Source organism: Triturus cristatus, chromosome 10, assembly GCF_964204655.1.
Source record: "Triturus cristatus chromosome 10, aTriCri1.1, whole genome shotgun sequence".
In the NCBI taxonomy this organism is placed as follows: Eukaryota; Metazoa; Chordata; class Amphibia; order Caudata; family Salamandridae; genus Triturus; species Triturus cristatus.
The window spans coordinates 1,159,687,215-1,159,705,508 of record NC_140593.1 but is presented as its reverse complement, the minus strand read 5'-3'; the positions used below and the strand labels follow the sequence as shown (position 1 = coordinate 1,159,705,508).

General features: G+C 46.9%; 2 protein-coding genes across 2 annotated transcripts in view; both read right to left on the bottom strand.

Annotated features, from left to right (window-relative positions):
* LOC146796821 (metalloproteinase inhibitor 4-like) overlaps positions 1–17,175 on the bottom strand; it is a 334,973-nt gene extending 317,798 nt beyond the window's left edge. The window contains exon 1 of the mRNA XM_085629555.1: positions 17,060–17,175. The gene's annotated coding sequence lies outside the window, so the exon portion shown is untranslated. The remainder of the gene's footprint in view (positions 1–17,059) is intronic.
* LOC146796820 (metalloproteinase inhibitor 4-like) overlaps positions 1–17,182 on the bottom strand; it is a 129,013-nt gene extending 111,831 nt beyond the window's left edge. Inside the window, exon 1 of the mRNA XM_085629549.1 lies at positions 17,060–17,182. The gene's annotated coding sequence lies outside the window, so the exon portion shown is untranslated. The remainder of the gene's footprint in view (positions 1–17,059) is intronic.
* Between the last annotated feature and the right edge of the window lie 1,112 nt (positions 17,183–18,294).

Sequence of the window (18,294 nt, the reverse complement as noted above, 5' to 3'; positions counted from 1 at the left end):
TGAAGCGTGTTGATGTGTAAAATGGTATACATTTGCCCAAAACAAACGTTTCTTATTTACAACTGTGCTTGTGTTATAAGGAACATCACTTTAGCCTTTGGTGCTGTTTTGTTGTTGTAACCACATGGGCTCACTGTTTTCGGGTGTTTTATACTTGCAAGCTCTAACTTTATCAATCCCTCTCGAATCTCATCCCATGTTCTAAGTATGTAAAGACGGCAGGATGATTTCATGTTACAATTTCGTGCTGTAACTATACTATCGCAGCTGATGTTAGCAGTGAGCGTGAAAATTCATCATTTTGTAGACAAGCACGCCGTCGTGCATAAAACTAAACATTTGTATTTGAAACTATGCTTGTCTTATAGTGTATATGGGCTCAGTGCTGCAGGCATTTTTTTTTAGTTGTAACTTCTGCCCTTATTAATTCTCAATAAATTTCACATTATATTCCAAGTGTGTAAGGATAGCAGGATGAGCTGAGATAACAATTACGTGCTGACATTATACTATCACACCTGATGTAATCTGCGAGTTTTGCGAGCATTGGAATGGAGTGATTTGGGTCGTAATTACCATCGCAGCTGATGTTAGCAGCGAGCGTGAAAATTCGTGATTTTGTAGACAAGCACGCCGTCGTGCTTAAAACTCAGCATTTGTATTTGAAAATATGCTCGTCTTATAGTGTATATGTGCTCAGTGCTGCAGGCAGTTTTTTTAGTTGTAACTTCTGCCCTTATTAATTCTCAATAAATGTCACATTATATTCCAAGTGTGTAAGGATAGCAGGATGAGCTGAGATAACAATTACGTGCTGACATTATACTATCACACCTGATGTAATCTGGGAGTTTTGCGAGCATTGGAATGGAGTGATTTGGGTCGTAATTACTATCGCAGCTGATGTTAGCAGCGAGCGTGAAAATTCCTGATTTTGTAAGCAAGCACGCCGTCGTGCTTAAAACTCAGCATTTGTATTTGAAAATATGCTCGTCTTATAGTGTATATGGGCTCAGTGCTGCAGGCAGTTTTTTTAGTTGTAACTTGTGCTCTTATTAATTTGAAATAAATGTCACATTATATTCCAAGTGTGTAAGGATAGCAGGATGAGCTGAGATCACAATTACGTGCTGACATTACACTATCACACCTGCTGTAATCTGCGAGTCTTGCGAGCATTGGAATGGAGTGATTTGGGTCCGTAGTTTTAGTGTGCGATGGTCCGTTTCTGCTATTTATTTTGTTTTAATTTATTTTTCCGGAAGAGTTGTACTGCTATTCAGGTCGTTGTATTTATTTTACTGGAAGGGTTTAGCTGTCTTTATTTTGCGGCATTGGAATGGAGTGATTTGGGTCGTAATTTTAGTGTACGATGGTCCGTTTCTGCTTTTGGGCTTATTTTTATTTATTTTCCCGGGAGTTTGGCTGTCTTCACTTTGCGGCATTGGAATGGAAAAGACCTTTCACATCACTCTGTGTCTTCATTTGCATGTCTTTGAAGCTGGGAACGAAGAGATTACAATCTATACTGCCCATCTCAATGTACTTAATTATCTTGGCCTGGTTTCTTTCGTTTTTTAGCTGCCACAAACAAGCTGACACTTCACACCATACCAGACTTTCTGTCTTCCGATTTTTTTACCCTTTTCACACATTATTCCCAATTGAAGGGCACTGCGAAGTGGCTGTGTGCGCGTAGCGTGGATGCGGGTAGGAAACCCTTGAATAATAGTGTACATGGGCGCAATGCTTCAGGCTCTTTTATAATTGTCCCTTGTGCCTTTATGAATATATAACAAATGGCACACCATGTACTGACTTCGTAAGGATAGCAGGATGATTTGATGTGTGAATGAAGTCCCGTAAATATACGATCATACTTGATATCAGCAGCGAGCGTGAAGCGTGTTGATGTGTAAAATGGTATACATTTGCCCAAAACAAACGTTTCTTATTTACAACTGTGCTTGTGTTATAAGGAACATCACTTTAGCCTTTGGTGCTGTTTTGTTGTTGTAACCACATGGGCTCACTGTTTTCGGGTGTTTTATACTTGCAAGCTCTAACTTTATTAATCCCTCTCGAATCTCATCCCATGTTCTAAGTATGTAAAGACGGCAGGATGATTTCATGTTACAATTTCGTGCTGTAACTATACTATCGCAGCTGATGTTAGCAGTGAGCGTGAAAATTCATCATTTTGTAGACAAGCACGCCGTCGTGCATAAAACTAAACATTTGTATTTGAAACTATGCTTGTCTTATAGTGTATATGGGCTCAGTGCTGCAGGCATTTTTTTTAGTTGTAACTTCTGCCCTTATTAATTCTCAATAAATGTCACATTATATTCCAAGTGTGTAAGGATAGCAGGATGAGCTGAGATAACAATTACGTGCTGACATTATACTATCACACCTGATGTAATCTGCGAGTTTTGCGAGCATTGGAATGGAGTGATTTGGGTCGTAATTACTATCGCAGCTGATGTTAGCAGCGAGCGTGAAAATTCATGATTTTGTAGGCAAGCACGCCGTCGTGCTTAAAACTCAGCATTTGTATTTGAAAATATGCTCGTCTTATAGTGTATATGGGCTCAGTGCTGCAGGCAGTTTTTTTAGTTGTAACTTCTGCCCTTATTAATTCTCAATAAATGTCACATTATATTCCAAGTGTGTATGGATAGCAGGATGAGCTGAGATAACAATTACGTGCTGACATTATACTATCACACCTGATGTAATCTGCGAGTTTTGCGAGCATTGGAATATAGTTATTTGGGTCCGTAGTTTTAGTGTACGATGGTCCATTTCTGCTATTTATTTTGTTTTAATTTATTTTTCGGGAAGAGTTGTACTGCTATTTAGGTCGTTGTATTTATTTTACTAGAAGGGTTTAGCTGTCTTTATTTTGCGGCATTGGAATGGAGTGATTTGGCTCGTAATTACTATCGCAGCTGATGTTAGCAGCGAGCGTGAAAATTTCTGATTTTGTAGACAAGCACGCCGTCGTGCTTAAAACTCAGCATTTGTATTTGAAAATATGTTTGTCTTATAGTGTATATGGGCTCAGTGCTGCAGGCAGTTTTTTTAGTTGTAACTTGTGCCCTTATTAATTTGAAATAAATGACACATTATATTCCAAGTGTGTAAGGATAGCAGGATGAGCTGAGATAACAATTACGTGCTGACATTATACTATCACATCTGATGTAATCTGCGAGTTTTGCGAGCATTGGAATGGAGTGATTTGGGTAGTAATTACTATCGCAGCTGATGTTAGCAGCGAGCGTGAAAATTCCTGATTTTGTAGACAAGCACGCCGTCGTGCTTAAAACTCAGCATTTGTATTTGAAAATATGCTCGTCTTATAGTGTATATGGGCTCAGTGCTGCAGGCAGTTTTTTTAGTTGTAACTTCTGCCCTTATTAATTCTGAATAAATGTCATAATATATTCCAAGTGTGTAAGGATAGCAGGATGAGCTAAGATAACAAATACGTGCTAACATTACATTATCACACCTGATGTAATCTTGGAGTCTTGCGAGCATTGGAATGGAGTGATTTGGGTCCGTAGTTTTAGTGTACGATAGCTCTAAAATTTACAAATGCGAGACCTGTTGCATTGTAAATGCTTGTTTACATATCCTCCTGAATTCATTGTCCAAGGTCGCAAGTGTTTTAGAAACCTCAGTACACGTTTCCCTGCTGCAGCTTGTCACTGGTGTCAAAGTTATTGTGAAGGGATCGTTCCCAGTGTTGTTTCAGGGTGTATTCTGTTGCCTAGCAGCAGCATGCTTCCACAATTCACAGCAGTCTGTGGTGGAAGTGGTGGGGTTCATGTCGCTCTCGCAGCTGGCCCTGGCTTCGCAGGTGAATGGATTCAACATATATACACCTCAAAGACACCATTCTTCAGCAGTGCTGCTCACGTGCACAGTACATGTTCACAGCACTAATACATTTGTAGGAGGTTTCGTCTGTGCCATTTCTTGCTTCCATCCCAATCAGGGGCATATTTACAAGAACTTAACACCACCGTAGCGTCATTTTTTTGACATTACTGTGGCTTTTATTTTATCTCAGTATTTACAAAAATGCTGCTAACTCCAGTTAGAGACAATTTACCAGCGTAAATGTGAATTTTCAAGATCACCACTTCTGTTAGACTTACTTAACAAAAATGAGAGCCAAGGTAGGCGTTCCCGTGAAAAAACTGCTACTAACCACACTTTGCAATATTTACAATGAAATCTCCATACAACAATAACCCTCCAAAACTGCTGCTAAGTTCAGTTAGAAGCAGTTTTTAAGAACAAAAAATAGCTGGTCTTAAAATTGGTGCAAACACTTGGGTCCACATATAAGATTTTTGGGTGCTGGACAGCACTGCAAAGAGCTATGTTGCGCTGCCCTTCACCAGAACAAAAGGTCAGGGATACACCCTATCAATAAGATAGGGCGCATTCCTGGGCTCCATTCATGAAAAGTGTTGCATCACTGCGACAAAACAGTGCAGCAACATTTTTAACTGCACCCTCCTTGCAACACCATGGATGCGCCGTCTTCACTGTATGGCTCTCCATGTCGCAATCAATGACAGATACAGCTGGAATCCTGCCATATCTCTCAGTGCTAAAGTCACGCATTGCTGCAGTTGTGTCGCAAGCATGGTACCAGCCTATCCCTATACATAAAGAACAATAGATGGACAGAATGCACAACAATGTCTTACATTCAACCCAGTACAGAGGTCTGGGCCTAAATCCATAGTTTTTTACTACCCATGCCATTCCAGTTTGAACCCAGTCGAATGCAAATCTGCCTTGACCCTGTGCCCAATGGTAACAGTCCAGCCCGAACCGCAAGGCCAGGGCCTCCCTGGACTGGAAACAATCATCCTAGGATGGGTTTTGGGGTTTCATCCCTCATCAGCCAGGATAGCTTGACTCCAGTGGCATAGAGAGCACAGGACCCACGTCTGGGCATACCCGTCCCACTTGGGGTGACAAATACAAAAAGAACAATTGATGGACATAATTCAGATCAATGTCTTACATTCACCCCAGTACAGAGATCTGGGCCTAAATCCATTGTTTTTTTTGTTCCCCATGGCATTCTAGTTTTAACCCAGCCATAAGCAAATTAGTCTTGACCCTGTGCCCAATGAAAACAGTCCAGTCCGAACTGCCAGGCCGGGTCCTCCCTGGACTGGAAAGAATCATCCTATAATGGGTTTCGGGGTTTCATCCCTCATCAGCCAGGATAGCTTGACTCCAGTGGCATAGAGAGCACAGGACCCACGTCTGGGCATACCCATCCCACTCGGGGTGACAAATACAAAAAGAACTATTGATGGACAGAATGCAGAACAATGTCTAACATTCATACCCATAACAGAGATCTGGGCCTATATCCATCGTTTTTGCTCCCAATGCCATTCCAGTTTGAACCCAGCCATATGCAAATCAGTCTTGACCCTTTGCCCAATGGAAACAGTCCAGTTCGAACTGCCATGACAGGTCCTCCCTGGACTGGAAACAAGCATACTAGGACCGGTTTTGGGGTTTAACCCCTCATCAGCCAGGATAGATTGACTCCAGTTGCATGGAGAGCACAGGACCCACGTCCGGGCATACCTGTTCCACTCGGGGTGACAAGTACAAAAAGAACAATAGATGGACAGAATTTAGAACAATGTCTTACATTCACCCCAGTACAGAGATCTGGGCCTAAATCCATTGTTTTTTTGCTCCCCATGCCATTCCAGTTTGACCCTAGCCATATGCAAATCAGTCTTGACCCTGTGCCCAATGGGAACAGTCCAGCAATCATCCTAGGATGGGTTTCGGGGTTTCATCCCTCATCAGCCAGGATAGCTTGACTCCAGTGGCATGGAGAGCACTGGAATCACGTCTGGGCATACCTGTCGCACTTGGGGTGACAAATACAAAAAGAACAATTGATGGATAGAATGCAGAGCAACGTCTAACCTTCATCCCCATAACAGACATCTTGGCCTAAATCCATTGCTTTGCTCCCAATGCCATTCCAGTTTGAACCCAGCCATATGCAAATCAGTCTTGACCCTGTGCCCAATGGGAACAGTCCAGCCCGAACTGCCAGGTCAGGTCTTCCCTGGACTGGAAACAAGCATCCTAGGACCGGTTTCGGGGTTTCACCCCTCATCATCCAGGATAGCTTGACTCCAGTGGCATGGTGAGCACGGAACCCACATCCTGGCATACCTGTCTCACTCGGGGTGACAAATACAAAAAGAACAATTGATGGACAGAATTCAGAACAATGTCTTACATTCACCCCAGTACAGAGATCTGGGACTAAATCTATCGTTTTTCTGCTCGACATGCTATTCCAGTTTGAACCCAGCCATATGCAAATCAGTCTTGACCCTGTTCCCAATGGGAACAGTCCAGCCAGAACTGCCAGGCCAGGTCCTTCCTGGACTGGAAACAAGCATCCTGGAACTGGTTTCGGGGTTTCACCCCCCATCAGCCAGGATAGCTTGACTCCAGTGCCATGGAGAGCACGGGACCCATGTCTGGGCAAACCCATCCCACTCGGGGTGACAAATACAAAAAGAACCATTGATGGACAGAAAGCAGAACAATGTCTTACATTCACCTCAGTCAAGAGATCTACCTTAAATCCATCTTTCTTTTGCTCACCATGCCACTCCAGTTTACACCTGGCCATATGCAAATCAGTCTTAACCCTGTGCCCAATAAGAACAGTGCAGCCTGAACTGCCAGGCCAGGTCCTCCCTGGACTGGAAAAAAACATCCTAGGATCGGTTTCCGGGTTTCACCCTTCATCTGCCAGGATGTTAATATGTTGAAGTGGCAGAAGTTGTGTTTTCAATTTTAGCAGGCAAAGAGTGAAAGGGTATTATTCAGTGATGCTAGATGGCAGGTGGAGTGGTGTCCAGGGTTGTGGGCAAGGAGGGTGCTGGCGTCATAGGGGTAGAGTGTCTGAGAGGCAGGGTCACTTGCACTGGACACAGTCGATACACGGACATTGCAGACGGGCTTGCCTTTGGCGCCCATGCGGTGAACCAGTGGCACACCCGCTGCTCATGGTCGCACAGCGGCCAGCAATAAGTAGTGCTGCAGGGGGGCTGAACAGCTGGAAGGTGGGAAATGCGGGAAAGGACACTGGAGAGGGTGGGGAGGGGGTGGGGCTGCGGGGAATTGCAGCGTCAATGACAGGACAGGGAAAAAGAAACTGTACAAAAGCACAGGAAAGACAAAAACAAACAAGGCAAAGAAAAAAATACAAAGCCAAAGGTAGAAAGCAACAGAGAAGAGCAGAATGAGGGACAGGAACAGCAGAAAAGAGGGACAGGAGAGTCAGTCAAGCAACAGAGCAGTGAAGCTCTACCACTGGACCATCAACAATGAGGCGCAGGCTGGAGCCTGCTGGGGTGGAGGGCCTCGGACACCTGATCACCGGGTCAGAGGAACCAGCAGCAGCTTATGGGGACAGCAGCAGCAGCTAGCAGACAGCTCTGAGCTGTGGGAAGAGAAAGACCGCTAAGGGATAGTCCCCCTTACACCCAAGAGCCTAAACCAGCCCCTGGTTCCCTGGCAACTGCTGCCAACAATGGCCGATCTGAGCAACTGGAGCCAGTTAGTGCAGTCTCTCACCAGTCTTGTGCGGTGTCATCTGCAATGTGGGTCCTCTGCAGTGCAGGGATTGTTCAGGGAACAGTGTGCACCACAGACCAGTGCTAGACCTGCGCCCAACACGACACCAAGGACTCCTCCGCTGCCCGTCCCACCTTCCATAATCTGTGACTCAGCCAGCAGGAGCCTCAGCCATGTGGGGTTTCACAAGCCTAGGTACAGCAGTCGTTGCCAAGTCCGCTGGTGAACCGCCCGATGCAGGTGATGCAACAGGGCCCACTTAGGCATGAGGTTGCAGCACTCCCACCACACAACTTTGGCGCAGCTAAGGGGCCTTACCTTCCACAGCGTCCAGGCAGCACTACATCCTCCGGCCTGTTGGTGCAGAGAGGCGTGGCCCACCATTGGCAATCTCCTCCGTGCACCCCGGTGTAGTGGTGGCTCGTGTTTTGAGATGCAGTCCTACTTTGGTGCACAGAAGGGCCTCTACCAATCACAGCTCCAAGGGGGGCCAGACTGTCTTCTCACACAGGTCAGCAACGTGTCTCCATGTGACCTGCCAGACTTCACCACCAGATAAGGGTGATTGACTATGCCTCAATGTCTACCGCCACGTCCTAAAGGCTTTCTTCCATTGCAGCCCGCCTACACCGTCAGGCTGCAGCAACTCCACAGCACCTCCACCTCCCACTCGGGGTCCTAGACGGAGGCCCAGTGAGGCCTACAGGCTTGGTTCTGTCCAAGCTGCCAGGCTTCGGCTGCCATGGTGTTGCAGTGGAAGCGCTATGAAAAGAGATGCATCCCTGGTTTTTCCCAGTGATGCGCCTCTTGACATATGGAGCCCTGAATCTGTATTTCCTCTTCCCCTCGGACTCTGGCTGGCCATCCTGGCTGTCGGGAAGTTTGGGGGGGTTGTTTACCTGAACTTGGCCCTGGCTGCTCGATTCGGCATTACATTGGTTTTCTTTTATTTTTAGGTCGAGCCTAGCGCAGCGTGCATGCGCTGCCCTAGGAATCGACCTCTTGGAATCACTTCAGCTTTCTCCAACTTTTGTAGAAGCTTGTGCGTGTGGTGCTCACATGCGATTGGCCTTTGCGTCTGGCTTTAGTATGCAATTGGCCAAAGGCGTGTGGATGTCCCAGCTTCTTGGGGAATGTTTACTCCCAGAGCGTTTTGCTCTCTGCAGCCAGCAACAACGCGCAGGGGCCATCTGTTTTTAATTAGCATGGCTGCGCTTGTGGGGAGATGCACTGTGCTTAAGGATACGAGTGCTAATTTACTCTACTGTCACCGGTGTGTGTGTGTGTGATTACACAAAATGATTTACTGCGTTCTGCACTTTCGAACCCCCTTAAGGGGCACAGCCGCAAATGAGCACCCAGCAGCCAAGGTGCGGTGCATGCACAGCCGTGATTTCATTATCATCCCAACAGCCTACCCTCCCCCTTCCATCTTACCCCCATCCAGGCACCCTGTTTGAAGTGACAGCACCAGTGCTTGGGCTCGGGGGACAGTACATTACGGCAGCACGGTGGGGCACTTGTCAAAGGCACCGAGTCCATGGCTGCCCCGTGATAGGTGTGCTCGAGACCAGTAGCCTTACACCAATACAAGCCGCTGTTGTTGGTTACCTAGCAACCCATCGACCAAAGAGGCTTGGAGTTGCCTGTGGGTGTCGCAGCCTGACTGGAAATCCTGGCTGTGAGCATGTGGAAATCGAAAATAATTGCTGTTAGCATGAGCTGAAGCCATCTTGGTTGTGGCATCCATTTTGTTAGCCACGTGATTCTTCCGTCTTCACTGTTGCTTGCCTTTCTATTCTGCCTGAGTCATCAGCTTTAGTTAACTCCTTCTATTCTAAGCTCAAGCAATGTATGAGCTCAGAAAGGCCTGTAGCTGCTAGAATGCACCGGTTTGAGAATGTAACTGTCTATCATATCCTATTGATGTAAGCAGTTCTGTCTCCCCTCCCACTTTGCTGTCTAAGTGATTTCCCATTTGACCATGTTTGTGGGTAGTTATTCTTGTGTAGGCCTGTACCTTCTATTTGTAACTACATGCTTACCAGTGCAGAAAACTCAGTATAAAAGGCCCATGGTCTGTATATTCAAGCCACTACCACCTGGAACACTTGAGGGTGTTGTATGGACGTGGTCTCACTCATGAGTGAATAAACTTGTTATTTTGAATTCCAGCTTCCATACAATCGCTATTTTGTTGGTCTAAGGACCCGTGGACAGATATGGGTGAACCCCTGCACCGGTGAGCCCCTAAAAAGGCTCATTTCCACAAGCGGCCGGAGAACGAACAGCGGAGCTGGGAGTAGATCAGCCTCACATGAATGGAACAGACATTGGGTGAGTGCTGTGCCTTTGTCCAGAGTCAGATTAGGAGTCTCTGTTCATACTAGTGTTGCGCACCTGCTTTCCCAGTGGGTGGGCGAGTCGGGACAAAGTAGCTCGCACCGGGAAGTGTCTTGGAAGGAGGGCGTTAAACCCTGGGGCACCTGGGACTGGGTTCCGAAGAGGTATGAATGCCTGCAGCGTGGAAAGCCTGAGACCACTGCGGTGGAGGATAAAGACTTTGTGACGTCCGTAGGGGAAATTACAGTAACATGCCTGGACAGTGTCTGAAACTTGCATGACTAGAACATGGCAGGAAGCCTGTTAATTCTATTACCCACCATATAACACCTGCAGCCTTGGCTTTAAATGGGCAGGTACTCTCGGGTACTGAGAACCTACAGTTGTTATTTTCAAGGCAGAGTAACTGCACGCCTTTGCTTTGAAGTAATACTTCGTAAATGGGAGAGTACTGCCATTTCTTGGTTGCTGTCAGGTACTCTGGGATGGGAGTATTTTCATTGAAAGCACTTCCTTAGCCCGGAGGCATGCTCCTGTGACAGGGAGTCATGTTTCCAAGCTAGGTGCCGTGGACGCTTTATACGTTAGCCATTCGTTGATACCCGTGGTTTGCACGGTTGCACAGCCGGAGAGCCATTAAAGTGGTTATGGTGGAACAGTCACTCTGAGTTCGATGTACAGTCGCTCCGTCCCAGGTTTCCAGCGATTGGCCCCTCCCTATCCCCTTTGGCCAGATCTCCCTCCCCCTAATCTTGTGCCACTCAGAGGCCACAGGCAGGCCTGATGCACCATGATAATGATGTGACGCCCAGTTCTGCTCCACAGCGTGCGCCTTCGAGGCTGGGGAGCAGCCTTTACCATCCCCAGGGCGTTGGACTGTGTAGCCTGTGCCCTTTGGGGATATTTTTCTCGCCTTTCTTGTTTTGGCATATTCCTCACCTAACTTCAACAAGGTTGTGGTAATATTCTTGTTTTGTTGGTGCAATGAAAAACGCTAGACACTCCTGGCAGCAGAGTAACTGGCCATTCTGATCATTATACCTTGCCGTCATTGTCACTTACTACAGTTGTATTGTATTTATTTTGTGGCGCAGTGGAATTCTACAAGGTACATAAGAGTAAAATGAGCACGCTCGCTAGTTTAAGTGGCAATGCTGTGTTGATACTGTACGTTGATGGGTTTGAGTGTATAGTTGTTTATGGGGAACTGGAGTGAGCTGGGAGCGATAAGGACTGTTTTCAGGAAGGTACACCTACGCCATCACCGGCAACCAGCATTGTTGAGCCAAAAAGGCGACCTCCTCACAAACCTAGCTCCCTGAAGCAAGGCTTCACAGCTCAGGAAGCGCACCCATGGACTCCTTGACTGATAGTACGATCATAGCCTGAGGAATGTCCACACCAACTCTCTAGCCGCAGGGTCCTTTCTCCCACTTCAGAGGCTGGCTTGGGGGAACAACGGTGCCTGGGATTCCTGGCTGCCTCTTGCTCCCATCCCCCACAGACTCAGCCTGTACATCTGTTCCCATCTGACTCATACCTTTTCCATACAGGATTCGGACAGCTTTACAGAATCAGTGCTTCAAGTTTCCTAAGGATTCCAAGGAATCAAGCGGAAATTTCCTTTGCCACTTTTTGAAATTGAAGCATTCTGCACCATATTTCATTTTCAACATTTCAGCATCTGTGGACTTGTTGGCAGCATAAGGTCTCAGTGCCTGTGAGGCATGCACACCCGTCGTGATATCATATGTATATTTTTAGGATGTGTGCCCCTGTTGTTAAGAGGTGAATAGATGCCTAGTGCTCAAAACCGAGCTCTGATTATAAATCATCACAACTAAAGTCCTCTTCATTACTGCTTTTCTCCTCACTCTCCTTTCTTCTGCCTCTGGCTGCTCTTCTCCTCACTCGCCTTTCTTGTGCCTCATGCTGCTCTGCTCACTCTCCTTCCTTGTGCCTCATGCTGCTCTTCTCCTCACTCTCCTTCCTTGTGCCTCACGCTGCTCTTCTCACTCTCCTTCCTTGTGCCTCATGCTGCTCTTCTCCTCACTCTCCTTCCTTGTGCCTCATGCTGCTCTTCTCACTATCCTTCCTTGTGCCTCACGCTGCTCTTCTCCTCACTCTCCTTCCTTGTGCCTCATGCTGCTCTGCTCACTCTCCTTCCTTGTGTCTCACGCTGCTCTTCTCACCACTCTCCTTCCTTGTGCCTCACGCTGCTCTTCTCACTCTCCTTCCTTGTGCCTCACGCTGCTCTTCTCCTCACTCTCCTTTCTTGTGCCTCACTCTGCTTCTCTCTTCACTCTCCTACTCAGCACAGCACCACTCCTCATTAGCGGACCACCTCAGCAACAGTGCAGCCCGACTTTGGCAACGGTACAGCTCCACCTCGGCACCAACGGAGCACCACCTCAGCACTGCAGCAACTCGGGATCACCCAGCCCTTTCATTATTTTCCCATCTCCTAAAGTTTTTCTCTTACTACCAATTCATCACTATTATTTTTTCACACCTGTCATCCACTTCTATCTCTTCCAGTTTCCCATCCACCTCAAATATCTTATTCACAGATATTTTCCTGCAATCTGCACACCTTCATCTTTCGGCTGTGTCCCATCCTGTTTTTAACCCTTCACCTGCACCTTCAATATGATCTACATCGCTTTAGTTTTCCTCTGCCCTCACGCTTTGTCCTTCTCATTCGCTCCCCTTAACTGTACAGTGTCATTCTAACCTCCAACTATAAAACTCTATTATTTTGACCTTCTTTTCTCTGCATAGTTTCTCCAGTTTGCATTCTACTTTCACGATTTTCTCTTATATTCGCTGACTTCTGATTCTTCCAAATTCTCTCACTTCTATCTCAGTCCATCTTAGTCCATCACATTTCAGTTTCTGTCTATCTCTCTCAATAATCACTATAAAATGTCCTTTTTAATTCCTCCTCTAGCTTAACCATTTTCTGTTCTACTGAGTCGTGTTCTTCATTCACTCCTCTCTTTTCTCATGCCTCATATCTCCACCATTATTCTGCCATATATTTTTCCCATGCCATGTCTCAATCCATCCTATTATGTCCCTGCTCCCTATTCCTACTGATTTGTGCACTGAATAGGTTCAATCACCTCACCCCTTCACTGTTTGTGCCCTGTTCTCTCTTTGCTTCCCTGTTTCAGACTTCATATCAAAGCCCTTTCTCTTATTCAATCTCTCGGTCCTTTCTGTTCCTTTCAATGTCCTCCACGCCCTTTGTTCTCTCTGCCTCTTAATGTTTATTCATGTTTTTCCATTTCTTTTACTTGATATTTCATTTATTAATATTCTATTCCCTTTTAATGTCCTTCTATTTGTTCATTTCACACTTTTCTATTTTTCTTTCTTTCTTTTTTTCCCCATCAGTTATTTTTCTGCCTCTTCATCATTTTCTATTTTTGCTCACTGTCACATTATTTCCAACTTCTACTTTGCTTTTTCTTCTTCAGGTTCAACTTATCCTATATATTCTTTCCGTTTTAGTTTCCCTGTAACTTGACTTTTTTCTCCTCCTTCTTTTAATACCACGTGTTCTTTATCTCCTCTTGATTGTTCATCTATAGCCCTCTCTCTTATTTTGCTTCTTTTTTTATTTATCTTTCTCAGTCATCATGCACAGTCCATATTGGCCCTAAAAACCGATAAATAATCTCAGTCCGACTGGGATCAAAATTTGGCCCGGGCACCGAAGTAAAATTTGCCCTTGTTAGTGAACTAGAAAGCTAAAAAAGTAATGCATGTTTACAAATTGGGGAAGTTTTGAACTTGTAAAGACATGTTGTATAGTAGAAATGTATTGCAAGGTATTTAAGACTACATGGATTTGAGCTTGATGTAGCAATGTTTGTTTAAATATCAGGGAATTCAATAGTAAATGCCGCCTAGCAGACCACAAAACAGGCACTCAAACAATCCTAAAACCAGCCTATGGGCAGACCTCTCAGACTAGCCCGTTGGGAACTGCCTGATTGCCCTATAGGCCTTTCTGACCCTGTGAACATTTAGAGCCTTGACAAAGTTTTTCCACCAAAGTAGCTCCCACATACATGGCATGAGATGCTTTGGAGGAAAAAGTATCCATTAAAACATGTTTTCTATGCCATGCTATGTTGGTTAAGAGACCTGTCAATGTGGGGGTGAGGGTCTCTCTTCATAAATTAAAACAACTAATGTCTGCCATGTGCAGGGAGGGTTTGACCAGTGTGTCTGGGCCATATCGATAGCCTTTCTTTCTGGGACGGCCATTCTTTCCATGGTGATCCTACAAAGAAATGACACCAGCGAGAATGGCATTGTAGAAGCCACCCTGCTTTGTTCGGCCCTCTAGTCTTTTGCGCACCATTACCTCTGCCACAAAGGTGATTCTCATGGCAGAGCTTCAGGCTATTCAACACTTGAGACGTGATTCACTATGGGCTGCCAGACCCACGGAGGAGTCCCCGATGTTGTGGGGGTGTCTCTGCATTCGGGGTAGAATCTCCACAATGAGAATTCTCAATGGGAAGATTCTGCCCTGAGTGCGGACACTCCCCCACAACTGCAGGACCTCCGCCACGAGTGCAGAAACTCCCCCAGGACTGCAGGGCCTCCGCCATGAGTGCAGAGACTCCCCAAGACTGCGGGGCCTCCACCACGAGTGCACAAACTCTCCCATGACTGTGGTGCCTCCGCCACAAGTGCAGAAATTCCCCCATGACTGCAGTGCCTCCGCCACGAGTGCAGAAACTCCCCCATGACTGCGGGGCCTCCGCCACAAGTGCAGAAACTCCCCCAGGACTGCAAGGCCTCCGCCATGAGTGCAGAGACTCCCCAAGACTGCGGGGCCTCCGCCACGAGTGCAGAAACTCCCCCATGACTACGGTGCCTCCGCCACGAGTGCAGAAACTCCCCCATGACTGTGGTGCCTCCGCCATGATTGCAGAAACTCCCCCATGACTGTGGTGCCTCTGCCACGAGTGCAGAAAATTCCCCATGACTGCGGGGCCTCCGCCACGAGTGCAGAAACTACCCCATGACTGTGGTGCCTCTGCCACGAGTGCAGAAACTTCCCCATGACTGCGGGGCCTCCGCCACGAGTGCAGAAACTCCCCCATGACTGTGGTGCCTCTGCCACGAGTGCAGAAACTCCCCCATGACTGTGGTGCCTCTGCCACGAGTGCAGAAACTTCCCCATGACTGCGGTGCCTCCACCACAAGTGCAGAAACTCCCCCATGACTGCGGGGCCTCTGCCACGAGTGCAGAAACTCCCCCATGACTGCGGGGCCTCCGCCACGAGTGCAGAAACTCCCCCATGACTGCGGTGCCTCCACCACAAGTGCAGAAACTCCCCCATGACTGCGGGGCCTCCACCACGAGTGCAGAAACTCCCCCATGACTGCGGGGCCTCCACCACGAGTGCAGAAACTCCCCCATGACTGCGGGGCCTCCGCCACGAGTGCAGAAACTCCCCCATGACTGCGGGGCCTCCGCCACGAGTGCAGAAACTCCCCCATGACTGCGGGGCCTCCGCCACGAGTGCAGAAACTCCCCCATGACTGCGGGGCCTCCGCCACGAGTGCAGAAACTCCCCCATGGCTGCGGGGCCTCCGCCACGAGTGCAGAGGCCATTTGTGAATCAGGTCCATAGTTTCTACATGCTTTAAATGGGCGATCATAAGCAAACAGATGAACGATCCGCACAATTTCTCCTGAGTGCTGCTGAGATGAAAATAGAAGAGAGACCATAGCGCTCACTTTTACACTTGCATGAGGCTGCAATGGCAATGGCAGCACCAGAGCAGTGTTCTCCTTCAAGGAACATCAAGAGCACATGCAGAAGCAGAACAAGCATTAATAACACAACCAGCAGGCACCACACAGGTAATAATAATAATAATTACAAGGTGTTTTATAAAGTTACGAGAGGGATCTAACTATCGAGAAAAGTGCAAGAGGCACATTCTGCGCTGTCTCAATGTTTCCCATTATAACAATTTAGTTGCACTGTCTACATTTTCTTGTGAGAGCTTTCCAGGGGTGCGCGATCCTGGGCTTTGTCACCAGCACCCTTCTGCTGAGGGTTTCAGTCTTTTAATCACATGTTCGGTTATTGGCGCGACCTTATCTCGCGCACCCTCGATCCCCTCGGTCCTTGGGAACCGGGTCAGGGTCTGCACTCGGAGCTTCAAACTCGGCCACTGACGTCGAGGCTGAGGCGGCCTGCACCTTCGACAGTGAGATTCAATTCACCAGTAATGGTGAGATTAGTACATCGAAGCGCCTTTATGCGCATAACAGGGATACCCCACTGACAGGAGCAACCGATCCCCTCACTGAGAGCAGGGGCAGCTCCAGAACATTCCTTACACACCAGAGACGGCGCATGAAAACACACACAACATAGACACAAAGGAGTGCAACTGTGAACACACTCAAAATATCCAGGTGGGCAGCAACTCTAAAAACAATTTCACATAAAATATTTATCACATGGAAAATCGCAGCGCCAGTGCCTATAAAACAGGAACAGCAATGAAAGCAGCTGTGTAGGCCTCTGTTTCACAAAACATCACCCACAACCAGGTACAGTTCAAGAAACATCAAACTAAACCTGGGACTTCCAAGAGGTACACAAGGTACAGCTCACTGCATACTCTTGGTCAGCGCCGAAACAGAAACTTGTGCACAGTTAAGTGTCGCGCAGGAACCGCACACCTGCGGTTACCACCTTTCTCAGAAGCAAAAGTACTTTGTTTACTTTTTGCTACTCTGGAACTCCCAATTGCATGTAAGGGAAAAAATATTTGTATATAAATCCCCTTATTCTTTTTTAACATTACAATTACAGAGCTGTTTGTTTTAATACACATTTAAAATTAATTTAAAGAGCTTGCAAACACATTGCATGTGATTGCCCCGTGTTTGTGGTTTTAGATTTAGATTTCCCCAGTGAAAACTATCAGCTCTCCTGAGTTTTGTCATTGTTGTACTGGCATGGCACTGAAAGTGCAGTCCATCCTCTAGGGTGTCCTTACTCACAGCTTGCTGCAGGATGGGGGCGCAAGTTTGTTTTGGCCACAGGCACTCGAGGGACTCCTTTGTCTGAAGCAGCCGGCAGTGTGGACATCTGGCCTCAGAAAGAACGTGTTGTCCACAGCCTCACGCCTCTCGTGTGAGCGGAGCAGCTGAGAAAGTGTTACCAACTCCTTAGTTCTGAGAGCCTGAAGGTGATGCTGGCCACAAGACCTCAACTGGGAGGAGCCACCTCACAGGAGAGGCAGAGACCTGAAGTTAACCAAATCATGGCACCGCTGAGCCTGCTTCTTATGAAAGTATTTCATGTCAAGGCAGGAGGTGAGGAATATGCTTGTCTTTTCTGTACTGCAAACACAGCAGCCAATGAAAGCTTTCACATACACACCTACATTTTCCATGATAACATTAATTTAATCACACAATAGCACACCACTCACCATGGACCCATCCCACTAAATACAGCGGCCACCATCTTATTGCCTCTTTCTTTGCTGTCCAGCAGACAAGTGCTATTTGCAATTGTGTGTGGCAAATAGTTTACATACCATTTGTATTTTTCGGTACTCTTTCCTGTAATTCATGTTATGTTGAAATTCTTGGTATTTTAGATAGTGCCAATATCGGCCACACTCACCAGCCCTCCCGCAGCAACATACAGGTAGCATAAATAAGCAGACAAGACAACTTTTTGGTGGAGAAAATTGCTGCAGGTTTCTTAGCATACCAAATATGCCAACATGGTGGGTTATCTTACAGGCGATCCAAAGGCAAGCCTCCCCTCGCGGCCTACCACCTGATGGGCCCACTTGCATCATGGTTATGTTATGTTATGTTATGTTAGCTAGGTTTATAAAGCGCGCAGCTGCCTCAGCAAAAAGGCATCCCGGCGCTAACAGTAGAGGAGCAAAAACAAAAGGAGGGCTCAAGCAGAAAAAAAGAAAAAGAAAGTCAGGAGAAAACAGGATTACACCACAGGAAAAAGGAAGGTCTTGATAGCCTTGCGAAAGGTCAGCAGGCTATCCATACATACTGCGAAATGTGAAGAGGCAGCGAGTTCTATAGTCTAGCTGCAAGGCAGCGAAAAGACCGCCCCCCCAATCCGGAGATGCTTCACACGGGGAATCACTACTAAGTGTTGCCCCAGGGAGCAAAGATGGCGACCAGGCACATAAGGTGTCAACAAATTGGCCAAAAGTCCAGGAGACGCGAATTTACGAATTTTGAAAGATAGACAAAGA